Source organism: Gymnoscopelus braueri (assembly GCF_963280865.1).
Source record: "Gymnoscopelus braueri genome assembly, chromosome: 16".
NCBI lineage: Eukaryota > Metazoa > Chordata > Actinopteri > Myctophiformes > Myctophidae > Gymnoscopelus > Gymnoscopelus braueri.
The window spans coordinates 51,009,511-51,037,460 of NC_137616.1; the positions used below are offsets into that span (position 1 = coordinate 51,009,511).

Sequence of the window (27,950 nt, forward strand, 5' to 3'; positions counted from 1 at the left end):
TCACCCAGAGTTAGTGTCGAAGTGTCCTTGAGCAAGACGCTGAACCCCTAACTGCTCCCGATGAGCAGGTTGGTGCCTTGCATGGTTTCCTCCGCCATCGGTGTATGAATGTGTGTGTGAATGGGTGAATGGCACAATCAATGTAAAAAGCGCTTTGGATAAAAGCGCTATATAAATGCACCATTTACCATTTTACCATTTACCAAGCTCTTTGACTCTATGGTTTCTTCCATTTTATTTTATGCAGCAGGTGTATGGGGCTTTGAGGAGGCCACCGAATGTAAAAATATTCAGAGTAGAGCTTTAAGGTGTTTTCTCGGGGTGCACAAGTATACCACTAAGGCATTGTAGGTTGGCCATTGAAGGTGACACAGGTTGGGAAAGCTGCCTCACAAGGCAGAGATGTGAAATGATTAGACTGTGGAACCGCCTTACCCAACTGCCAGAAGAGAGGCTTACGAAAAGTATATTTAATTGGAATAGAAGATGTAATCATCCATGGATAAGAGAGGTCACTTCAATATTATCACTTTCTGATTTAAATGTATATTTTATGAACAACCTTCATTGTAACATAAATATGGTCAAACATAAATTATCAATGTTACATCAGGAGCAATGGAGGGTGGACATTTGGAAAAAAGCAAAGTTAAGAAATGATGTTCAATATAAAGAGAATGATATCACTGAACCTTATGTTGCATTCAATCTAAAGAGAGGACAGAGGTCTCTCTGTGCCCAGTTAAGATCTGGTGCATTACCTCTGGCAGTTGAGGTGGGTAGATATACTGGCATTCCTGAGGAGCAGCGATTGTGTGTTCTTTGTGACCTGGGAGTTGTGGAGGATGAGGTTCATTTTGTTTCTGTCCACTGTACAATGATGTACGAAATTCTTTATTTAAAAAAATGCAGGATAAGAATCCAGATCTGTTTTGGATGTCTGAATGTTATATGTTAAGTTGGCTGTTCAATATGGAAGTTTTTGTTTTAGGAAAATTCATAGAGAAAGCATGGCAGTTGAGGTGGAGGACGATGTACCCGTAACCCACAGCTTGGACAATCAAAATGTTTATGTATTTGTCTGTGGTGTATCTTGGTGTATGTACACTGTGAGTGTGTCTTATAAGCCCGTGTGGGCTGGGCATCCTGTGGTGCAGGACATTATAATAAAAATCTAGCTATCTATCTATCCATCTACCAAATACTACTCCTGATCCTGTATCCATACATATCTCACATGTTCAGATCGGATAATCCAATCAAAAGTTACAACAGTTAACATATTTTGCTAGGGCTGGTGGGGGGTTGGAAAATGCCAACGCCCCCTAGAGGCCAAACTTTAATCTGGGTGCATAAATCTTCGACCAGAATTGTTCTATAGACCCTTACCTTCAAATTAGTGAAAACCAAACTTTCACATGAATTGTAAATGCAAATAAAAAATGACATTGACACAGAACCCCGCTATTAATTCCATCCAGATCAACATATCCACTAAGACACACTCAACAACCTTTTTTTTCTCTAATGTACCTAGAAACCTAAATAAATTGTTAGTTAAATGTTCTTTTAAGTTTAAAGCACCATCAGACTGGAATCATCTAGTTTACCTATTTCATCACCATCAATGACCTCCTTTCATTTCTTCAAGACTTCTTTACTCGTGTCGTATATTATTTTCATACATTATATTCAGATCTTAACCCATTCAATCCGGGAACTTCAGTTAGGATTTGAGGGGTCCTTAAGTTAGGATTTAGAAGACATTTGTAGAATCCCCAAAAGCAACAATTTGAGTTTAACATTTTCGCTTTATAAAATATGTATTCAAGATTTGCACATTTTCATGTTTTTTTTTTTTTTTTAATAGCCAAATAAATCTTAAAATGACAGCTCTGACCTACAGTGTTGAAATCCACAGGCCTGAGTTGTGAGGAGTTCACACATGTCACATGCTTGTCACATGAGAGCCTGTTGATTGATTAGGTCAGATAAGGAGCTGAGAGACAGTGGCTATTGTCTTAGGCTTCGTCCACACGTACACGGGTATTTTCATAAACGCAAATATTTCGTTTTCGTTTTTGAAAACCTCCGCGTCTACACGGCCCCGTTTTAAAAAATCTCTCTGTCCACACGACAACGGCTAAACGTTATAAAAACGCTGTCTATAGTATGCCACACCAGCAGTTGGGGATATATTTGTACCCTAAAGCCGCACTGGCCAATCAGAGGCCTGGGGGAAAAAACTACTACCGGTAGTATTTCCGTGTTTACATTTTACGGTTTCCGTCAGAAAGATATCAGCGTCACCTTAGCTGTTAGTTACAGTTAGTTTCTACATTTTGTTTTTGCCACAATGCCACCAAAAGCCAAAGGGGATTCCTATGTTTGGACTGACAGCGAGGTGGAATTGTTCCTCAATGTTGTGCTCGAGTTCAAAGTGAACAGATCCTTTGAAAACGTGGACTGGGAGACATGCATGAGTAAATATACCGACATTTTGGCTCTGTTCTTAGAACAGTACCCACCAGAGCCAGATACCGACTACCCTCATCGCAAGGAGATTACCAAGTCCATAATAACAACAAAGCTCAAGGCAATACGTTGTAAATATAGGGCAGCGTTTGACGCCGGTCGTAAAAGCGGCCATGGAAGGGTAATACTCATTTATTTAGAACTGTGCGAGCAGATCTGGGGTGGTTCCCCTGCAACTACCCTTTAAACCCTTTTTGCACTATTGTGACATTTTCAGTGTTCCAGTTCCAATTTTGGATCTAATTTCTTTGGGTCATCACTTCCAGTTTCACTAATCTGTATCCTGACACTCCATTATAATTATTTTCTAGACCTGAAAATGCAACGTACAGTACCTCACCTGTTGAATGTTCATGTGCCGTTATGCACTTGTTATTTTGTGAGATAGCACTTTATTGAGAACACTTCTTACCTTAATACTTTTATAGTGTATGAAGTAGCATGGAACATGCTAGTTATTTATTTATTTTCTTTCTTTAAATGTTTGCACACATTAACTTGTGAGGTAAAGGCAGTCTTTGTTTTCACAGGCCCTGTCGGGTGGAGACCTAGTGTCTCCATTTTAGAAAATGGTGAAAATAGCCAACCTACTGCTATTTTCACTACAAGTGCAACACTGATTCTCAGGACTATACTTATACCTCAAATGTTTGTGAATTGAAGACACAGGATGTTTTATATGTCATTTTATTTTTGTTCCAATGTTTAAGCAGTAGTTCTGTATGCACTGCACATTTTCCCTGCATAAGGACAATAAAACAGTTCTTAACATTCAAACTGTGTACTGTCTGTAGATCACACCGTTCTGTGCAAAAGATTTCTTTTTGTAATCATTACGTATTGGCAAAATAAGTAGATTCAAATAGGAGATTCTGATCCAGGGCCTGGAGAACGTCATCCTTGACTGCTCCACATCCTTCACGTCCTGTACTCCTGGAGGGTCTGGAAGGACAACAAGGAAACAACGTTTTAAGTTGGCTGATTCAGTATTTAGATATTTGACATTCATTTCATCAGATCCTTCCTATATAAACCCATTGTAACCCTGTTAGATTCATTGAAAACACATGTCCTGGTTTTGGTGAATGATATTGTCCTTCTAATGCGTGAAAGCCAGAGTAGACTTTAAAAAAAGACCCTAAAACATGTTTTGAAAGTGAAATTGCTCTCAGTTTTTCAGTATTGGAATTCCAAACTATGACATGACTAGTATGAGTGTCAACATGAATGGCTTCACCACTATCTGAAAAAAAGTTCAGTAAGCATTTTAGAGTGCAGTCCATTCCACACAGTAGAAGTCTTAAAGGAATTCATACGTAGAAAAGTTGGCAACATTATTATAAACAACATGGGATGTCTTTACACATTAGTCTGTAACTACATAGCGAAAAGGGACTAATTCATGTTATATGATCTGGAGAACTGATATAGTACTAGTTAACCTTTTAAAGCTACTAATTACCGCATATCAATACATTATGTAGCTGACGGTACGCGTACACACACACACACCGTCACAATACCATGCATGTCTCCAGATCATCCAGCCTTTCAGCCCGTTTAGGAACCTTCTCCTCTGGGACTTCCAGATCTAGTTAGCCCTGCTGCTGTGAAGGACCACCTCGGCGCACAAGGTGGTCTGCCTAGGAGGAGCAGGAAGGAGAGAAATCTAAACGGACAGATACTTTCCTGGTTTTAATGGGTTAAATGAGAGGGAGGGACAAACATTCTGCTGCTAAAAGGACAATACAAAGAGAAAATGAGTAAAATATCAAAACCTTCATAGACAGCAACCATTAAGTGCAAGTCTTACCAGAGTATGTTGTGAGCTGGAGAGAGCCTCTAAGATCTCATGAACGATACGGTCAGACAGGAAAGATGCTTAGTTGACTCAGCTTCACCTCACTGAGAGACAATAAAAGGAGGCCATCGGGGTAGAGACAGAGAAAGACAAAGACAACCACAGGCATTGACAGGAGTGAGGGAAGTTTTTTCTATTTGTAAGCAACAGACATTTGATTATTGAAGCAAAAACACAACACACAAACCTTAACTTGTTAATAATATCAACCCCTGACTGCTCCAGGAGTGTTTTGGTGACAAAGCTCCTGGGAACGACCATGGGTTAAGCTCTGGGCGAAGACTGCTCCTCTTCATCACATGGGGACACAGAGCCTCTGCTGCATCTACCATGCACTCCAATAGTCTGGAAACACACGTACAACAGGACACACAGGACAGTCAAACAAAACGTTTTCTACTATAGTGCCACAAAAATGTGGAATGCCCTACCAACAGCCACAAAACTTCAATATTTCTCATCCAAATTTAAAACTGACCTAACTGATCTTTAGTGTCCTTTCTTATTATAGCACCAAGGCTAACCCTGGAGGTCAGAAAGGTCACGTTAAGAGGAAAGATTTATCATGTCACACCATCATTAAATCATCAATTAATGTCTGTCCCATTGGATACTTTGTCGTGTGACAGAGTCGTGCAAAAGTAGCAAAAAAAGGTCGCTCTACAACCTCACAAGCTCACATCGCGTTGAGCTTGAAGATCGTCCTTTCTCGCACATTAGTCCCCTTTTAATGCAGGTTAGAGTAAGGACTCACGTTTCATGTTCATATTGGGGGTCTTTTAATGCAGGGTGTAGACTCACGTTTCATGTTCATATTGGGGGTCTTTTAATGCAGGGTGTAGACTCACGTTTCATGTTCATATTGGGGGTCTTTTAATGCAGGGTATAGACTCACGTTTCATGTTCATATTGGGGGTCTTTTAATGCAGGGTATAGACTCACGTTTCATGTTCATATTGGGGGTCTTTTAACACAGGGTATAGACTCACGTTTCATGTTCATATTGGGGGTCTTTTAACACAGGGTATAGACTCACGTTTCATGTTCATATTGGGGGTCTTTTAACACAGGGTATAGACTCACGTTTCATGTTCATATTGGGGGTCTTTTAACACAGGGTGTAGACTCACGTTTCATGTTCATATTGGGGGTCTTTTAACGCAGGGTATAGACTCACGTTTCATGTTCATATTGGGGGTCTTTTAATGCAGGGTGTAGACTCACGTTTCATGTTCATATTGGGGTCTTTTAATGCAGGGTATAGACTCACGTTTCATGTTCATATTGGGGGTCTTTTAATGCAGGGTGTAGACTCACGTTTCATGTTCATATTGGGGGTCTTTTAATGCAGGGTATAGACTCACGTTTCATGTTCATATTGGGGGTCTTTTAATGCAGGGTATAGACTCACGTTTCATGTTCATATTGGGGGTCTTGTACATGAAGTGCATGAAGAGCTGGGTGGTGTTGATGAGGATCTGGTCTCCACTGTAGCGAATGGAGCGGTACCACCATGTCCCCTAAGAGAGAGAGAGAGAGAGAGAGAGAGAGAGAGAGAGACCACTGGTTATCATTATAGTTGACTAAAACTAACTACATAGAATTAGAAGACTCACACGCTCGTAGATCTGCTATTTGCATAGCGCTCATACACCGAGTGCCACGCTACGAGCTTGTAGATCTGCTATTCTTTAACAGCCCAAAGTATAAAATAATGGTTATAGTTTAAAAAAAATATCTAAAATGACACTTAGTTCAACGTTTCCATCACAAGGATCTTCATCAGGAAGTTCCTGATGAAGATCTACTGAGGCGACACAGAGACGTTATGAACGTTGTGACTCACCACGACCACAGGAAGGATGACCATGAAGGCTAGACCTTACACCAGCAGCACCTGGAACACAATACAGTGTCTTATGGTCAGTATGAAACAATACAGTCTCTTATGATCTCTACTAAACATAATCCAGTCTCTTATGATCTCTACTAAACATAATCCAGTCTCTTATGATCTCTACTAAACATAATCCAGTCTCTTATGATCACTATTAACTCATTCACACGCTGGCAGAGGCGGATTAATTCATTAACATTCCTGGCAGTGACTCTTTGAACGCCATCGACGCGTTTTCGAGTCAATTGCTACTTAATCCATCCGTGCCGTCGACGCGCTGTATAACTTTTTATTGTTTAATAAACGATCGCGCTGTTCTCTGTACCATCCTTGATCATTTTCTCTTCCCACTCGCTTTCCACTCATCCTATGTGAAGATATCCATAAACCGTTTCCTGTTTTATCCTGTTTCCGGTGATTTTTAGGCAAAAACAAGGCAAAACGAGTTACCTAACACGGTATAAAAAAAACGTTCCAGTTATGTTTTCTTTTCTCTGAACGACGAACAGTTATCCCCTTTGTGTTTACCAACGGTCTGACACGCCATCATAATATGGGGGGGGGGGGGGGGGGGATATGGTGGCTGCAGGCTGGTTGAGCTGGTGAAAACTACTTCACACAGATCGGCTCTGAAAACATAACCCTTTGGGGGCTGGTACATCTATCGTGTCTGTTTCTACACACAGCCATACGATGGATTATAATGGGTATAAAACTTCTGTGACCGGTTGAAAAGGTTATAAACACGAAAATCGCTGGCACTGGGTGAGTATATTATGAAAATACTCTGGCAGTCAAAGAGTTAAAGGGATATTTCACTTTCACACATGTTTGGGGTCATTTTAACGTCTTCTCAGGCTTTGTGTTTCATCCCAGACACTTTTTAACTCATTCACTGCCACAATTATTGCTGGCCGCGTTTGCCCACTGCCAGAGATTTTTCATTGAAAAAAAAAAAGTACTCAGGAGCCGAGATACAGAATTTTAAAGTTTTAAGTTAACAAGGAAGTGGATGGGAGTCTAGATCTTCGAAATACGTTTTTTACTTCAGTAGCAGTATTGGTAAATTACGTAAATTACGTCAGAGGCAGTGAATGAGTTAAGTTACTTCATTCAGTATTTATATATTTGATATTCATTTTATCAGACACGCCCCCTTCCTATACAAACAAGGAAACTCTGTTTTAATCATGATATATTCATTGAAAACACCCGTCCTTGGCTCTGGTGACTGATATTGTCCCTCTAATGCGTGAGGAGGCTGTGTTTTTTCAATGACTTTTTACATTTATTGTCTTTCGGCATGGCGAGAGAGTCCGTCCGTCCGTCCGTCCGTCCGTCCGTGTGTGTGTGTGTGTGTGTGTGTGTCCGTCTGTGACCAGCTAATCTCCGCCACCGTTGGCTTGATCGCAGTGAAACTGTGCACACACACTCCCTGGATGCCAATTCCGAACTTTTGCCCCAAATTTTTCACATAGGCCTTTTATAGCGCCACCAGGAGGCCGATATGTGCAAAACATATTTTTTGACAGTACTCCTACAGATTTTGTCCAAAAATCTCGCAAATTGGTACACAGTATCTCTATAGTCATTAAACAAAAAGTGTCTTTCAGATTTTTCATATTTCATCCTGATTGGCTAAAATGGCTTCCAAAGTTTGCAGGAGTGCTCCGTTTTCAACAAAATGCCTCAAATCATGAACACAGCATGCAATTTCCGTGAAATTTTGCACGCTTATTTCCACTATGCTGAGGAATAAATTCCACTTGAACATTTTCAAATCAGCCTCATGGTGGCGCTATAACAGGCAGATTCATGTTTTCACCTATAACTGCACCGATCTGTGTAAAACTTTGTATGCGCACTCCTTAGAGGTCAAGGAAAAACCTTTGCCCTGCATTTTCTACATTTGCCTTTTATAGCGCCACCAGGAGGCCGACTTATGTAAAACATTTTTTTTAATATTACTCCTTCCGATTTTATCCAAATTTCACGCAAATCGGTACACATGATCTCCATAGTCATGTGATCAAGACGGATGTGTTATTTTTCATATTCCATCCTCATTGGCTAAGATTGACAGTAGTGGCTTGTTTTTCACAAAATTCCGCAAATCATGAACGCACCGTCCGATTGCGGTCAAACTTTGCACGCACATTCACACTATGTTGAGGAACAAATGCCACCCTTTTAACATTGGCCTGTATAGCGCCACCAGCAGGTCTAATTTAGCAAAACAATTTGTTTTGCACAAAATGCCTCAAACCATGAATGCAGTGTCCGATTGCCGTGCAAGGCCTAAGAACAAATGGCACCCTTTAAACATTGGCCTATTATAGCGCCACCAGGAGGCCACAATAACCTACCTGATCTGGCGGAGACCTGTGCTCCGAGGAGCACTTTTTCTAGTTTTTAATCATTTTTGGGGGAAATTCAAATACAAAATAAATACAAAAGAAGTATAAATACAAAAATCATGGCCCCACACAGATCACGTTCCCGGATTGAATGGGTAAAATAATAAAAATCTAAAAAAACGGACGGTACAGTAAATAACAACAATAATAATGAAACTATACCAGCATTGAGTTCTTCTGGTCAACAATCCAAGCAGGCAGAGCGATGCCAAAACTGGTGGCTGCAGAGACACAGAGAGACACAAAGGTTGTATTTGCCATCAAGCAGGATGTTGTCAATGAAAAAAAGTTATAAGAAGTTATACAGTGTAACAAAAGTTGTTTTTGATATCATCTTTAACTGGTATATTTTTCACAATAACTATTCTACATAAGTGTGCTTTTTTTTCATGACAACTTCTGTAAACCTTTTTTTTTTTTTCGTTTTCCCCCACGAGTGTCTGCCACCCACGGTACCGTGTATGAAAATACAACAATAGTGAAAAAATGCAGGTGAGGTTGTGACTGTCTGGCACTGCCCTTAAGTGTGTGCAGTGAGATTACTTATTTGGGGCCATAGTATCTCCAATGACCTTTCAGATGACAAGGACATTTATAGACAGCGTTGGAAGCTGTATGCCCAAGCGAACATACTGTGTCGCAAATTTACCATGTGCTCAGTACCTGTGAGGATCTCTCTCCTTAGATCCTTTTTGTACACCTCTGTATACTGTCCATCTGTAGTGTCACTGCAGACAAGGCAGCATCAGACGACTCAGTGGTTTATGTACAGGTTTATGTGTTTGTTAGTGTTGGGGTACCACCTGCTCTGTGCTACTACATGTGTAGGCCATCTGAGTCAGTGAATGACATCATCGCTGTTCTAACGGACCCTACACACATTTCTGTCAGGTTATCCTCTAGACCTGTGGTTCTCAACCTTTTCAGGCCGTGACCCTCCCAAATAATCACATTTGAACTGGGGACCCCCCCCCCCATCCTGACAAGCACATGTAATTGTAGGAGTTGAGGCATTACATTTAGTTTGACTTGGTTTCACAGCTCACAAGCTCACAACGCCTCGCGTTGCGAGGCGTTGTGAGCTTGTAGATCTGCTATTTTCACACTGTTTGCCTCTTTCTTTTATTATTTGACAATTTGGCCAATGATTGACCAGCTTTTATAGTAGATTACGTTTGATGCAGTAAGTAATGGTCTTTTTCTTTCCTTTGTTTCTTTTGCTATTAACACATTGATTGCCAAGATCGCATTGATGCGTTCTTTCAAAAAAAACTATTTTTTTTTGAAAATTCGACAAGGGGCGACCTAACACAGCTTTGGAATGATCGATCGTCACTCAGATAAGAAGCAGTCGGATGTGGCGTCCTTCCAAAAAAAACAGGAAGCCATCCGCTTCCTGTTTGGGATTTTCAGAAAAACAGCTGTAACTCCAGTTTCTTTTTTTCCCATTGAAAAACCCCCGTTTTCAACGGACCAAAGCCCCAAAATGGCGGATCGCGGTTGCAGCGTTATTGTCCCTGTGGATTCACAGATCCCTCCGCCTTCCCACAGGAACTTTTTTTCGTGTCTTTTTTTTACACACAATGTATCTTCCACGGCGTTTCAAAACGATCGTTGATTTAAGGTAATGACGCTGGCATGGGGATAGAAAACTATGTTTAATATATTGGCAGTCAATGTGTTAAAAAAGGTCTTATAAGTCCTTAGACGGTCACTTCACTTCATCTGGGGACCCCCCCCCCAAAATCATGTGGGGACCCCCCTGGGTGTCCCGACCCACAGGTTGAGAACCACTGCTTTACACAGTGGAACCATTGGCGCACACGTTTGTACGTCAGAAACTGAACAACTATGGGCTATTTATATTTCATGTTTTATTTTTTTTATTTTTTTAAATTGTGATATGGATCTGCCTGGGTCTGAAAATAAAGATTGATTTGAACTGTACTGACCTCCTGGCCCATCCGGGTTGCCGTACTGTTCCCAGTTCTGCCGGGACTGCTCATTGGTCAAACTGTGGACACAAAAGAAAACACAAGAGAATGAGAGAGAAGCCGTGTGATTGGCCAGGCATCGATAAAAGACCACGCTGTTGTTGTCGTCGTGTCATGGTACAACCACAGGGGGGCGCAAAGCACTCACGCTGCGTAGGCCTTGGCGATCCTCATGAAGGTGGCTTCATCACCACCTTTATCAGGGTGGAACTTCAGCGATAGAACTCGATACTGCTTCTTTATCTCTGATAGAGAGGCACCCTGAAACACATTAAACATTATTATTAATAATCAGGGTGGAACGTCAGTGACAGCACACTGCTTCTTGGACAAATCAGATCAAAATATATTGTCAAAGTTACTAGATTAAAGAGTGGGTGAAGTTCTTCTTTGTGAGAGCTCTCATTTCATTACTAGGGATGCTCTTTTTGTTTGTATCTTTGTCCATGATGGTGAACCACTAAAGCAGGGGTCTTCAACCTTTTCAGGCCAGGGACCCCCAAACTGATGGGTAGATGGAGCAGGGACCCCCTACCTCGTAGGGTAGGGGGGGCTACCACATATATTGTATATTTATGTATACAATTGTGTTTTATATTGCCTGCTCCTATACGCACCTGCCCCAGTAGGTGTGCTAAATACAAATTCTCTACAAAATATGTATAAACATACCATGTTATTGTGCATTGTGCCTCCATTTATCTGTTTTCTATGGATTCATGTTATGTTTAAAGACAATTTGACATTTTGGGGGATTTTTTTAATTTTAATTTTTACAAAAATATTGTTTAATCAAACAACAATTTTGCGGACCCCCTGCAGTACCTCCGCGGACCCCCTAGGGGTCGCGGACCCCCTGTTGAAGACCTCTGCACTAAAGCAATATTTTATTCATCATCATATGAGAGTGTGGTGGGGAAAAATAGAGCATGACATAATAGACCAACATTCACAGAAAATAGAGATTTGGTGTAAAGAGAAAAAAAGTAGAGATGTACCAATATCATTCTTTCTTTCCCTGATACCGGTATATAATTTAAACCAATCTAGGACAGTGGTTCTACAAAGACCATCTGGGCAACTCAAAAAGTGTACAAATGGAACCAAATGGACCCTTACAGGTCTGTAACTCTGAGAGTGTACACATGGAACCAAATGGACCCTTAAGGGTCTAACTCTGAGAGTGTACACATGGAACCAAATGGACCCTTAAGGGTCTAACTCTGACAGTGTACAAATGGAACCAAATGGACCCATACAGGTCTGTAACTCTGAGAGTGTAACAAATGGAACCAAATGGACCCTTACAGGTCTGTAACTCTGACAGTGTACCAATGTAACCAAATGGACCCTTACAGCTCTGTAACTCTGAGAGTGTACAAATGTAACCAAATGGACCCTTACAGGTCTGTAACTCTGAGAGTGTACCAATGTAACCAAATGGACCCTTACAGCTCTGTAACTCTGAGAGTGTACAAATGTAACCAAATGGACCCTTACAGGTCTGTAACTCTGAGAGTGTACCAATGTAACCAAATGGACCCTTACAGCTCTGTAACTCTGAGAGTGTACAAATGGAACCAAATGGACCCTTACAGGTCTGTAACTCTGAGAGTGTACCAATGTAACCAAATGGACCCTTACAGCTCTGTAACTCTGAGAGTGTACCAATGTAACCAAATGGACCCTTACAGCTCTGTAACTCTGAGAGTGTACCAATGTAACCAAATGGACCCTTACAGCTCTGTAACTCTGAGAGTGTACAAATGGAACCAAATGGACCCTTACAGGTCTGTAACTCAGAGTTATGGGGTACTTGAAATGAAAAGGTTTGAGAACCACTGATCTAGGGAATTAAATAGAAAACATTGAATTAATAATTATTAACGTGCAGCTACAAGTTAAGTGAAGGTGGGGGCCGCATGTGGCCCCTGGGCCGCCAGTTGCCCATGTATGCTCTATTGAAATATGAAAACCCCCGTTACTGAACAAACTCTATATAGCAATGATTATATAGAGAGTGTGAGTGTGTGTGTGTGTGTGTGTGTGTGTGTGTGTGTGTGTGTGCTCTCACCTGGTCCAGGTTTAGTACTTCATAAGGATTATATTCCTGGTATTCTCTGTCTAGTTTAGACACCTTGTAGGCTAGCAGCAAGAACACTACCCAGCCAAACAGCAACGCTGCTTTCCTACACACACACACACACACACACACACACACACACACACACACACACACACACACACACACAGAGGAGACAATAAAACAAACATTAAGACTTGAGGCAGATTCTACAAATCCCTGTTCAGTAGTTCTCACACTTTTAAAAAAAATAGCAGATGTACAAGCTCGCAGTGCGGCACGAAGTGTCGCACTGTGAGCTTGTACATCTGCTATTTTTTCATAGCCAACGCAAAGATCTAAAATCCCGGTTTTAATGGGTTAAATGCTTCTCAATAGGTCTGGTCAATCAATATATCAATATTGAATCGATATTGTGACGTGTGACCAGATATTGTCTGTGATTTAGCATATGGTAACATTGTGACATGGCTTAAGTCTTAGCATGCGACACGTTGTGAACTTGGAGATCAGTTTTTTTTTTTACGCAATTTTTGACAATTTTAAAGAAAATGAATATTTTGTTGCTTAACACATCGGGTGCCAAAAACGTATATTTACGTTTTTGGAAAAAAAAAATGAAAAAAAATGTAAAAAAAAATTCCTTCACAGCACCAGGAGATATCATTTTTCGAAGATTTAGACTCCAATCCACTTCCTGGTTAACTTATGACTTCAAAAGCCTGTATCTCGCCTCCTGTGTACTTTTTTTTTTACAATGTATTTTTGACTATTTTCAACTGGCTGCATGGAACGGATTACCGAATGTTTTTAATTTTTTCCCCCCGATTGTACGAGACCTCTATGTGTGTAATGAGGGGATCACCGTGAGGACGGTGATCACTGAAAATATTTTGTGACTACTTGAAAAAGGTTCAAAAATGGTAAAAAAATCCCGGCACTCAACGTATAATATTTTAATAAACCTCTGGCACCCGAAGTGTTAACACATCGGGTGCCGAACACAGTAAAAACTGTGTTATCAGTCTTTTTTTCTTTTTTTTTTTTTTTCACAAGGGGGTGGGGGGGGGCTAGCGAAGCTCTGGAATCACCCACGGTGACTCTGAGAAGGAAGGGACAGATGGATCACCGTGCTAAAAAAACATGGCTCCCCGTCCACTCCCGTTCTATCTCCTTGATAAAAACCTCCGTATCTCCTTAACTTTTTACAGTGGGGAAAACGAGTCATTTTCGATGGGCGATCACTCCGTAATGGCGACTCGCGTGAGACATGTTATTGTTCCAGGCGTTAGCCAGGACCATCCATCGTCATTCACGCATCCATTGTTTGCGTGTGGGTGGTCGCCGTGGAGTCCACAGCTATAAACAGCACAGCGTTACAAACGGTGAGATCTCTGGCACTCAGAGTAATCTGTTTTAATAAAACGCTGGCACCCGTTAAATGTTACCATAGTGCCAAATCAATCAAAACATGTCGTCTCAAGACACTACAGAGCAGAGAGACGCCACATCGTTCCAGTCGGAGCAAAAGATTTGGCAACAGTGACAACGAAAAACTTTAACCTTAACCCATTAAGATCGGGAAGGCATCTGTGTCATTTTAACATTTAAAAAATTTCAGATCTACAAGCTAGCGTGGCATCGAGTGCCGCGCTATGAGCTTGCATATCTGCTATTTTTGAAAAATCGTGAACATTGGTGCAAATCTTTGAATATATATATTTCTAAAGCGAACATTTGTAACTCAAACTTTGCTTCTGGGAAAGAGAATTCAAATAAAAAAATAGCAGATATACAAGTGTGAGCTTGTGAATCTGCTAAATCATGGAAAATTGTGCAAATCTTTGAATGTGTATGTTTTAAAGTTCAATAACATTTTTTACTCCGATCTGTGCTTCAGGGGGTCCCTGGAACAAAACATTTTGAGATGGGGGTCCACGGCCAAATCCACATCTAACAATGCTTTCTAAATCCTAACAGTATGTTGCTGTATCAGTGGTGCTCCAACCTTTACATGTCAAGGACCGCCACAAAGGATATGGATTTGGCCGCGGACCTCCATCTCAAAATATGTTGTTCCAGGGACCCCCCAGAATCAAGATTTGAGTTAATGTTTGCTTTAAAAGAATTTATATACATTCAAAGATTTGCACACATTTTCACGATTTTTCTAAAATAGCAGATCTACAAGCTCATAGTGTGGCACTCGGTGCCGCGCTATGAGCTTGTAGATCTGCTATTTTCGAATAGCCAAAGTGTAAAATGTGTCGCTCAGATGAAAAAGTGACACAGATGCGTTCCAGGTCTTAATAGATCCATTATTCCTTGCGTAGTATGCAGATAACAAAGGGTTATATTTCACCCCTTTGTGGGTGAAATATGACCACAGACTGGTAGGTGGAGGAGTTCATAATAACTACCAGTGTACTACTGATTTGTGACATCATCATTATTATCATTATTATCATTATTATGGGATGGATGTCAGGTACATGCAGTTCAGGCTCTTATGTTTCCATGACGATGGCAGAAAGCCCACATTCTGTCTGCTCTGCAGCATCTGTTGCCACGGCAACCGCTCACTAGCCTGTGAGTGGAGAGGGGCGGGCTCTACTTCAGGTTCTCATAAAATAAAAGCTTTTTTTTACATGTATAAAATGATAAAATATGTCAATAATTTCTTTGTATATTTCAGTTATTTGTCATATCTGCCCTGTGCACATGTTTGATTAGGAAGCCTAAAAGGCTTCATATGTTCCAATGTTCAACGGCCAAACACACCATTAAAATCTTTAATCGCATTTATTTGAGTGACAATTAAATCGTCAACTTAGATTTGTGATCGCCCTGACGATACATGTGTCAGAGGGCCCTAACGATACATGTGTCAGAGGGCCCTGACGATACATGTGTCAGAGGGCCCTAACGATACATGTGTCAGAGGGCCCTAACGATACATGTGTCAGAGGGCCCTAACGATACATGTGTCAGAGGGTCCTAACGATACATGTGTCAGAGGGCCCTAACGATACATGTGTCAGAGGGTCCTAACGATACATGTGTCAGAGGGCCCTAACGATACATGTGTCAGAGGGCCCTAACGATACATGTGTCAGAGGGCCCTAACGATACATGTGTCAGAGGGCCCTAACGATACATGTGTCAGAGGGTCCTAACGATACATGTGTCAGAGGGCCCTAACGATACATGTGTCAGAGGGCCCTAACGATACATGTGTCAGAGGGTCCTAACGATACATGTGTCAGAGGGCCCTAACGATACATGTGTCAGAGGGCCCTAACGATACATGTGTCAGAGGGCCCTGACGATACATGTGTCAGAGGGTCCTAACGATACATGTGTCAGAGGGCCCTGACGATACATGTGTCAGAGGGTCCTAACGATACATGTGTCAGAGGGCCCTAACGATACATGTGTCAGAGGGCCCTAACGATACATGTGTCAGAGGGCCCTAACGATACATGTGTCAGAGGGCCCTGACGATACATGTGTCAGAGGGCCCTAACGATACATGTGTCAGAGGGGACGACGGCAGAGCCTTCAGAGAGACAGAGAGACAGAGAAAGAGAGAGAGAGAAATGCCAAACATCATTCCAACAGCTGCTCTGCAACTGTCCGGCGCTAGGGCTGCACGATTCTTGCTCAAATGTGAATCACGATTTTCCTCCATAAGAATTGAGATCACGATTCTCACACGATTCTCTTGTAAATATAAAAATATTAAGCAAAAAAAATAATAATATATATATATATATATATTTATTTATTTTTAATTGAAAAAAAAATCGTCATAATTCAAAATCGAGATCGCATAGGTGTCTGAATCGAGATCACGATCTTTTTTCGATTAATCGTGCAGCACTGTGTCCGCACTCGCTCGTGTGTGCACGCAAAGCGCACACACACACACACACACACACACACACACACACAGGGATTGAACAACTGGTCTGGTTCATGTATAAACTACTTATGGTAGGAAGTAGGGGTGTGCCGATATAGCGTCCTGTGATATATCGCGATACGTTTTTGTGACGATACGTATTGTTTTGCCGTTTTTGACAAAAAAAGTCATAATTATATATATATATATATATATATATATAAAATTTTTTGTGGCAATAATAATAATGCAAAAACCTAAGTATTTTTTTGCATTTCCCCATATACTTTCATAATAAAAAAGTGCCACATATCGTATCGTATCGATATCTTGAGCCCAATATCGTGTATGGTATCGGCACACCCCTATTAGGAAGGAATATATGAACAAATGAAAGCTTAAATTTCACAAACAAACATAAGTTTGACTCTGATGTGTACCTGGACAAGATGTAACTAAAGTAAAGAACATCCTTCAACCTTTTGTAGATCTGCTCATTTCAGTGCGAGACATGATGTGATGACAGTTTTAACTCAGGCTTCAGGTCGACACACTCCAAGCTTGTGGCGTGCCTATGTTTTCACGTGTTGGAGTCATCATCAGTGTATGATGTTTGTGCAGACCATCTTGGTGGCATGCCAGAGCTCACAATTTGCATTTGCCACCCGATCCTATTATAAATCACCTCAGCAAATTGTGAGCTTGTAGATCGGCAACTTGTTTTGGTGTGAGACACCAGCGCGCTACCAAGTATAAATGAGTTGTAACAGACACAGTGACACACGCTCACGTCTAGAGTCCAGTCCAGTGTGATTCCAACATATCTCTCACCGACAGAGAATACAAGCTTTCACATGATAAGTGGAAGAGTTCTGCCTGCAAGCGACTGAAGCGGTGAAGTGATGCAGGTAGGGATGGGACCATTATGATGGAGGTGATAATGTCAATGTTGGCAGTCCAGCCAGAGAGAGCAAACGACCGCAGTGTTTCCCTATATGCATTAAGCAGTTTCGGGCCGCCACCCCTTAAATCTGGCCGCCAAAGTATGATTTTTTTTTAAATCATGGATATATCTGTGATTGGCAGGTAATGTGTTAAGTAAGAAGTGTGAGTACTTCCTCCACCACTGTCTTTTTTGTTATATATGACAGTTTGTCTATACTACTTGGTCTAATAAAAGTATATTTTCCTAAATCTGGAGACAATTCATATGTAAACTATACAGATATTGTCCTGCTCATCACAGTGCACATGAACTATATAAGTCTTCGTGTTTGAGCACAAATATGCTTTTTGAGAACCCCAAAAAATGTGCATCCACGCATCCTCCCCCACACCTTCAGCTTCTGGCTAGGGGAAACACTGGACCCTCTGGAATACTGATGATGACCTATTAGAATAATAATAATATAATAATAATAACCCTATGTGAAACTCACACTACTGAAAACACTTATTAATCAAGGTCTATGGACTCTGTAGTTCCTATTAGACCAACACTGGAAGCCTTTAGTTTGGAACAAAACTCTCCCCCCTCTTCACCACCCCGCGGCTATCGACGGGCTCTAGCCAGTAGGGACGCGACCGAGCAAGTTCAGTCGGCCATCGACGTTCCACTAGAACTCCCGACCCGACGGCACGGCACTATCCACAACAGGTTGTCGGCAAAAGACCATTTTCAACGCCTTCCGCCCCCTGACGCCGATGCGGCGGAGCTGCCTTTAGACCACAGATGGACACAGTAGTTCCTATTATTAGACCACAGATGGACACAGTTGAACTCACTTTAGTGTAGGAACGATGCTCTGTTGTGACTTCATCAGCCGGAGCCGATACCACAAACACCTTCCATGGACCCTCCTTAAACTCTTCAGACGCACTTGTTCTGGAAGAAGAGAGATAACCACACATAAACACACATTGTCTGCACATACACACCGTCTACACAAACACCTTCCATGGACCCTCCTTATTCAGAGTTGCACTTGTTCTGGAAGAGGAGAGATAACCACACATAAACACATATCGTACATGCACACACATCAACACACACTACACAAAATTGCAGATCTACAAGCTCATAGCGCGGCACTTGAACATGTGTTGAAAGCTTTCAATATACATATGTTTTTTAAAGCGAACATCCGCAACTCAATTCTTTTTGCTTCTGGGGGATTCTACAAATGTTTTCTAAATCCTAACAGTTTCTTGAAAAAAAAACATATGTTGCTATAATAATATCAGTGGTTCTCAAACGTTTTTCATGTCAAGGACCCCCAAATTGATATGTATTTGGCCGCAGACCCCCATCTCATAATATGTTGTTCCAGGGACCCCCCAGAAGCAAAGATTTGAGTTACAAACGTTTGCTTTAAAAAGAAAACTATATATTCAAAGATTTGCACACATTTTCACGATTTTCCCAAAAAATAGCAGATCTACAAGCTCATAGCACGGCACTCGGTGCCGCGCTATGAGCTTGTATATCTGCTATTTTTTAATAGCCAAAGAAATGTAAAAATGACACAGATGCGTTCCTGGTCTTACAGGGTTAATAGATGTTTACAGAGCAGGCCAGCCAGAGGCCATTGACGCTGGGTCAATGTCAAACAACAGGTCTACTAAACCCGTCGCGTTGGTTCCTCCATTTGCTTAGCTATCTGTTTTACTACGTGGCCCTGTGAGCGTGTGTGTGTGTGTGTGTGTGTGTGTGTGTGTGCCCACAGCTAATCTCGCAAAACGCCGGCCGTACCAATCGGCACCAAACCATGTAATAGTCAGGGGACATTTCAAAGATCTGGGAATAAATTCCTTACCAAGAAATGTCTTCACCAACGTGTTTGTAAAGGTGTCTAGTAACACATCTCATAAAGACTGAAATGCAGTTTCTCTAGGGGGGGAATTTTTGACAGCTGCTGAAAGTTGGGGTACCCACCATAACCTAAAAATCTATTTTTAATTGTGTTTTAAGTAGCATGTGAGGGGTCAAACTAGGGTGTTTTTATGATTCTGAATCCATTGCAAGCATTTGTTTGGCACCAAAACCACTCCTTGGGCTAAAAACGGCCATAGCCAACCTTTTCCAGGTATTTTTTTGTGTAAAAAGCCCATTGAGATTGGGCCTTTATTCTGATAATATTCCCTGACTTTAGGCACTCTGCCGGTGGGCCACACGGAAGTACTGTACCTCCAACTAGTTCTTTCCACGTTAAGTAAAAGTATCAATACTGCAATGTAGAAATACTCTGTTTCAAGTAAAAGTCACCGTAATGTTTTATAATAATAATGGAAGTAGCAGATCTACAAGCTGACAAACGTTGGTGCTGATCAGTCCAGTGGTTTGACAGAATAGCCACGGACACACACACACACACACACACACACACACACACACAGTCACAGACAGACAGGCAGACCCTCTTCTAGACCAGTGGTTCTCAAAAGTGGGGTTCTGGGGACCCCAAGGTGTGGGTTCCCTATATACAGTACGGCACAGTTTGCTCTTTGGATATAGCCGCATCGCGAGGCTTTTGTGAGCTTTTAGATCTTCATTTTCATATAATAATAATAATATTGACAAACTTGGGATATGCTTGATACAAAAAACAAACACATCTTGTATAGGGGTCCCTGGCACAAAATATTTACACATGAGGGTCCGCAGGGGGGGGGACATGAAAAGGCTGGAGAGCCACTGATTTGGACGGCTTGCTCCCCCCCCCCCCCCACTGAAGACATCACCTGGTACACAGTAACATCCTCAGTGTTCATATTGTATCCATTATGTATAGACACCACCAGAGCTCAATTAAATCCTTTAGTACCGGGAACACATCTGTGTCATTCTTTTGTCTTTCTTTGGGCTATTCAAAAATAGCAGATATACAAGCTCTATGAGCTATTTGCTCGCAGATCAAATAGCTCATCTAAAATAGCAGATCTACAAGCTCATAGCCTGTAGATCTGCTATTTTTGAAAAGCCTAAAGATATGTAATAATGACAGAGATGCTTTCCCGGATTGAATGGGTTAACGTCATCATCACCATCATGTCAATCAACACACAGCTAGAAGTGTGTCATCATAAACCCATGAGCGATGATGGAGTCTATCTATGGAACCAAATGGACCCTTATATTAGGAGGCCTATATTATGGACCCTAGAAAGACCCTTATAACTCTAAGAGTGTACAAAATGGAACCATATGGACGCTCGGACCCTTGTCAACTCAGATCGTACAAATGTCATGGAACCAAGCGGACCCTCTCAGGGACCTAAGCAGAACCTTGACCCTTGTTGTTAACTCCTAATGTACACATAGAACCAAATGGACCCTAGACCCTTGTTGTAACTCTGAGAGGAGGGGGTACAAATGGAACCAAATGGACCCTAGACCCTTGTTGTTAACTCTTAATGTACACATAGAACCACAATGGACCATAGACCCTTGTTGTAACTCTGAGAGGAGGGGGTACAAATGGAACCAAATGGACCCTAGACCCTTGTTGTAACTCTGAGAGGGGGGGGGGGGGTACAAATGGAACCAAATGGACCCTAGACCCTTGTTGTAACTCTGAGAGGGGGTACAAATGGAACCAAATGGACCCTAGACCCTTGTTGTAACTCTGAGAGGGGGGGGGGTACAAATGGAACCAAATGGACCCTAGACCCTTGTTGTAACTCTGAGAGGGGGTACAAATGGAACCAAATGGACCCTAGACCCTTGTTGTAACTCTGAGAGGGGGTACAAATGGAACCAAATGGACCCTAGACCCTTGTTGAAACTCTGAGAGGGGGGGGGGTACAAATGGAACCAAATGGACCCTAGACCTTTGTTGTAACTCTGAGAGGGAGGTACAAATGGAACCAAATGGACCCTAGACCCTTGTTGTAACTCTGAGAGGGAGGTACAAATGGAACCAAATGGACCCTAGACCCTTGTTGTAACTCTGAGAGGGAGGTACAAATGGAACCAAATGGACCCGTACTCCCGTAGTCATTCAGTGTCTGTCTGCCCCGGTTAGCTAGACAACACAGCTGTCATAATGACAGCCGCTTGAAAATGTTTGTTTACATGATTTGAATAAAAAGGCAACATAATCAAAACTGTCTCTTTAACAGTGCAGTAAGAAGAGTTTAATTAAAAATATATATATATATATAACCAGGGGAGGACCCCCATACAAGATGTTCTTTTGTTGAAGTAAAACATGAAATAATACAATCACAATGTTTTTGAAACTATAGCCTTGTGAGCTTGTAGATCTGCTATTTTCAACTAGCCGATGTATATAGGGTTTAAGTGGTTGAACAGATTTGTGGTGCTATATATTAAGTCATATAGCTGGGGACCCCCTGGAGTACCCCTCAAGGATTCCTGGGGAACCATGGACCCCACTTTGAGAAACCAATGACATTATGGATGATCCTAATGCAGAATTTCAGCTTGAGATAAGCTACTCATAGACAGACATGTATTGATCCTACGAGGTAAATCCAGCCGTCATGATGATAGTACCGCAGTTATGAAAACACAAGGCACACACAGGACAGACACAGATAGGACTAAACACTACTACTGTTAATAAAGAGTAATCATGTAGTAATACACAGTTTACACAGTAATACAACTTAAACCTTATTCCTAACCTTAACCTCAGTAAAACTATGTCTAAACCTAACCTTATTCCTAAACGTAACCTCAGTAAAACTATGTCTAAACCTAACCTTTAGTCCTAAACGTAACCTCAGTAAAACTATGCCTAAACCTAACCTTATTCCTAAACGTAACCATAGTAAAACTATGCCTAAACCTAACCTTATTCCTAAACTTAACCTCAGTAAAACTATGTCTAAACCTAACCTTATTCCTAAACGTAGCGGAAGCCTCAGTAAAACTATGTCTAAACCTAACCTTATTCCTAAACGTAGCGGAAGCCTCAGTAAAACTATGTCTAAACCTAACCTTATTCCTAAACGTAGCGGAAGCCTCAGTAAAACTATGTCTAAACCTAACCTTATTCCTAAACGTAACCTCAGTAAAACTATGTCTAAACCTAACCTTATTCCTAAACGTAACCTCAGTAAAACTATGTCTAAACCTAACCTTATTCCTAAACGTAGCGGAAGCCTCAGTAAAACTATGTCTAAACCTAACCTTATTCCTAAACGTAGCGGAAGCCTCAGTAAAACTATGTCTAAACCTAACCTTATTCCTAAACGTAGCGGAAGCCTCAGTAAAACTATGTCTAAACCTAACCTTATTCCTAAACGTAACCTCAGTAAAACTATGTCTAAACCTAACCTTATTCCTAAACGTAACCTCAGTAAAACTATGTCTAAACCTAACCTTATTCCTAAACGTAACCTCAGTAAAACTATGTCTAAACCTAACCTTATTCCTACATGTAACCTCAGTAAAACTATGTCTAAACCTAACCTTATGCCTAACCTTAACCTCAGTAAAACTATGTCTAAACCTAACCTTATTCCTAAACGTAACCTCAGTAAAACTATGTCTAAACCTAACCTTATTCCTACATGTAACCTCAGTAAAACTATGTCTAAACCTGACCTTATTCCTAAACGTAACCTCAGTAAAACTATGTCTAAACCTAACCTTATTCCTAAACGTAGCCTCAGTAAAACTATGTCTAAACCTAACCTTATTCCTAAACGTAACCTCAGTTAAACTATGTCTAAACCTAACCTTATTCCTAAACGTAACCTCAGTAAAACTATGTCTAAACCTAACCTTATTCCTAAACGTAACCTCAGTAAAACTATGTCTAAACCTAACCTTATTCCTAAACGTAACCTCAGTAAAACTATGTCTAAACCTAACCTTATTCCTAAACGTAACCTCAGTAAAACTATGCCAAAAACTAACATTATTCGGTCCTAAACTTAACCTCAGTAAAACCATGCCTAACCCGGCCTAACCTTATTCCAAACCTCAGTAAAATGAATACAGGAATACAAGAACCGCTGGGGCGAGCGGCCTGTGAAATAAATGGGGGCGAGTGTGTTTTGGGGTGAGCAGGAATAGATAGGCCTATAAATGTAGTCAAAGTACTACTAATAATAACGAGTAATCAGGTATGCTAAAACACAGGGATTATAGTAATAAAAATACAAGAGAAAACACTCTTGCTTGTCCCTCTGTACTCATTACTGTCTGGGATGCGAACGGCGTTTTCCCAGCGACTTGCAGGCGAGGGGCCGGGTGGGGAGGCGAAATATATAGCTTAAGGGTTTGTAATGTAAGGAATGTGTAATTTGTATGGAAATGTAAATATGGCAACTCATTTAGATGTAGGCCTACGTACAGTAGGTTTATGGTTTCCCGTTTCACTCATGATATAATTTCTCTTTCATAACAGATACATGTGCCAGATAATCCCCTACAACAAAACCAAGAGAGTAAAAAAAAAGGTTTCAGTCATTCAGTCCGACTTCACTGTAGCCACTGTAGTCTTTTCATAAATGATATTTGTAGTTTAAGTACAAAGGTGAAAGTTTGTATAATATTTAGAGACATTTAAAGTTTCAAATACAAAAGTAGTAGTAGTAGTTGTGAATTAGCAAACTGGACATTTAGACTGAATGTTCCCTTTATCCTCATCTTGCGCTAATGCACGCAACTGTTTCACCGTCAACAACACAGCCGTCTGTGCCTTGACTTCTGTGCGCTGACCACCGCCCCCCCCCCCCCCCCGCCCCCTCGCCTGCAAGTCGCTGGGAAAACGCTGTTCGGGTCTGGGATCAGCGTGTTGTGGTCACATACCTTATCTGTATATCAACAGTATATGTAACATTATTGATTACTATAACTGTAGTAAAAGTACAGTAACACTGTATTAACAGCTGTATTACAATTTAGGCATTTAGCAGACGATCTTAATCCAGAGGGATTTACAGTAAGCAAGGAAAACATTAAAGGGTCTACATACAGTAAAGTGAACATAATCATACGCAGTAGTGTGCTTAAATATGAACGTTAACAAGCAAGAGTGGGTTCTCAAAGTGGGGGTCCATGCAGGGACCCTCATGGTTCCTGGAGGGGAGTGGGGGCTCCAAATGGACCCTTAATTATTACAGTTCAGTTAACCCTAGTTACAGGGAACCAAATGGACCCCTACCGGGTCTGTGTGGCTCCATGTGTCACCCTCTCGGGAGCTAATAATCTAAAGCAGGGGTCTTCAACGTTTGTTCAGGCCAAGGACCCCCTAGCTGAGAGAGAGATGAAGGAGGGACCCCTTCTAGTCTATAGTAGATACAATTGTGTTTCAGATTAAACTCTTTTTTTTACTTGGTCTGCTCTTTTTCCCCTCTACACCTATACACCTCTTTGCCAAAAATAGCAGATCTACAAGCTCACAGTATATATGCGAGCTTGTGAGCTTGTAGATCTGCTATTTTTGGCCAAAGTTCTCCTCAGAAAAGAGATGCTAGGGTTCAAGTGATTAATGTAAAAAAATTAAATAACATAATAAAATTATATCACACAAATATTTGTGGTAACTCTGAGGACCCCCCCCCCCCCTCCGCAGGGGTCCCAGACCCCCTGTTGAAGACCCCTGGGGTCTAAAGAACCATTTTAAAAATAATTATTACTAGTAACACAGCAAAAACTGTAGCTATAACTGTAACTACACACACAGCTGTATCAGTTAGCATGCTAGGCTAGTTAGTATCTTCTTTGAGGAGGGTTGGGGGGGGGGGGGGTTCCCAAATGAACCCCCACTTATTACACAACAACACAGGGTTGTTTTAAAGACCCTTAGGGGTCCATTTGGTTCCATTCACGCGCTTTCACAGTAACAACCACTCGCATTTTACTGGCTATAAGGATAAGGATAATTCCTTTTAACAGGTCGTTCATGAAAGTCCTTGCGGTCTTGTTTCCAATGAGAACCTGTGAGCAATTAGGGGTTAAGAGTCTTGCTCAGGGACAAATTTAATTTCGTCGACACATATGCTGGGCTGGCCTGGAATCGAACCTGGGGCAACCAGGGCCTCTGGCTCCCTAGGTGGGCTCACTAACCACTCAGCTATGGTCGCCTCTTATTAACATTGCTTCTCAAAGTGGGGGTCCAGCCAGGGATCCCCCAGAGGGGAGGGGGGGGGGGGGGGGGGGTCACCACTTGATCCATAGTTTATACTTTGGGCTATTCAAAAATAGCAGATCTACAAGCTCACGAGTCACCACTTTGTCCATATGTTATACTTAAAAAATAGCAGATCTACAAGCTCAGGGGTCACCCACTTAATCCATATTTTATACTTTAAAAAATAGCAGATCTACAAGCTCAGGGGTCACCCACTTAATCCATATTTTATACTTTAAAAGATTGCAGATCTACAAGCTCACAAGTCACCACTTTGTCCATATGTTATACTTTAAAAAATAGCAGATCTACAAGCTCAGGGGTCACCCACTTAATCCATATTTTATACTTAAAAAAATTGCAGATCTACAAGCTCAGGGGTCACCACTTTGTCCACATTTGATACTTTAAGCTATTCAAAAATAGCAGATCTACAAGCTTATGGGTCAACACTTTGTCCATATTTTATACGTTGGGTTATTCAAAGAAATAGCAGATCTACAAGCTCATAGAGTGCCACGCTATGAGCTTGTAGATCTGCTATTTTTTTCTTAAAATCATGAAAATGTGCAAATCTTTTTATATTTATATACACACATATATATATATATATATATATATATATATATATATATATATATATATATATATATATATATAAGACAACCTTTTTAACTCAAATCTTTGCTTCTGGGGGTCCCTGCTCCTGGAACAACATATGTTGAGATGGGGGTCCGCAGGTCAAATACATATCATGTTGGGGGTCCTTGACATGAAGACAGTTTGAGAACCACTGTGTGGGTTTATAAAGCTGTAGCATCAGTTAGCATGCTAACATCAGCTAGCTTCCTTCAGGAGGAGGGAGTGAGGGTTCCAAATGAACCCTCACTTATTATTAACACAACACAGGGCTGTTATAAAGACCCTTAAAAAGGTCCCATAAGGTTCCATTCACACCGCTCTCTACACTTACAAGTTGTGACAACAAACCAGCTCGCATTTTACTGTCTATAAAGCTGTAGCATCAGTTAGCACTAGCATGCTATCTAGCTAGCCTCAGCTAGCTTCCTTCAGGAGGAGGGGGGAGGGTTCCAAATGAACCCTCACTCATTCAGAACACAACACAGGGTGGTTCTAAACAGTGGTGGAAAGTAACTAAGTACATTTACTTAAGTACTGTACTTAAGTACAATTTTGAGGTATTTGTACTTTACTTGAGTATTTCCAATTTCCAATACTTTTACTTCTACTCCACTACATCTCAGAGGCAAAAATCTTACTTTTTTTCTACAATTATCTGAAAACTTTAGTTACTAGTTACTTTTCAGACATAAACTATGATATTATAAAACATACATTAACCACTTTAACCCTATTTTATTCCTAGGCTATTTGAAAATAGCAGATCTACAAGCTCACAACGCGTCGCGATGCGACGCGTTGTGAGCTTGTAGATCTGCTATTTTCAATATTTTTGTACTTTTACTTTTTGTACTTAAGTATATTTTGATGCCAATACTTTTGTACTTTTACTCAAGTACATTTTGAATTCTGGACTTTTACTTGTAACTGAGTATTTTTATATTGCAGTATTGGTACTTTTACTTAAGTAAAACATTTGAGTACTTTTTCCACCACTGGTTCTAAAGACCCTTAAAAAGGTTCCATGTGGTTCCATTTCAAGTTGTGTGACAACCCACTCTCTTTAAAAAAAAAACGGTAAATAAAGCTAGCTAGCTATCAGCTAGCATGCTAGGCTAACGCGTTAGCCTAGCATGGGGGAGCTCCAGAGGAGAGACAGAGACAGCGGGGAGGCTAACGGCCTCCAGGCCGGCTCACCAGCGTTCTGGTCCCGCGGCCACAGGTAATAAGTAGCGGGGATGACGATGAGGCCCACGAACGACGTGAGGAAGTAGAAGAACGTGTTGCCGCTGTCATCATACTGGAACTGTTGGCCTGCCATGGTGTGGTTCTGGTGGTAGGTGTAGTTGTTGTTGTTGTTGTTGTTGTGGTTGTGGTGGGGGGGGGACGTCCACCTCCTAGCACCCAGCAGCAGCTCCTAGCATCCAGCTAACTAACAACACTACTGTATACTAGGACTGTTATACTGTACACTCTGTTGAATGCTAGGGGTGTACGTGGTGTTACG

General features: G+C 41.2%; 1 pseudogene across 1 annotated transcript; it reads right to left on the bottom strand.

Annotated features, from left to right (window-relative positions):
- Positions 1-3,239: 3,239 nt before the first annotated feature.
- LOC308103542 (translocation protein SEC63 homolog) lies at positions 3,240-27,892 on the bottom strand (annotated as a pseudogene). The gene is made up of 12 exons (XR_013935007.1): positions 27,641-27,892; positions 18,477-18,576; positions 12,779-12,893; positions 10,853-10,965; positions 10,663-10,724; positions 8,873-8,931; positions 6,243-6,293; positions 5,808-5,916; positions 4,584-4,741; positions 4,349-4,440; positions 4,059-4,178; positions 3,240-3,477 (listed from the first exon to the last, which is right to left on the bottom strand). The product of XR_013935007.1 is annotated as a translocation protein SEC63 homolog (transcript).
- Between the last annotated feature and the right edge of the window lie 58 nt (positions 27,893-27,950).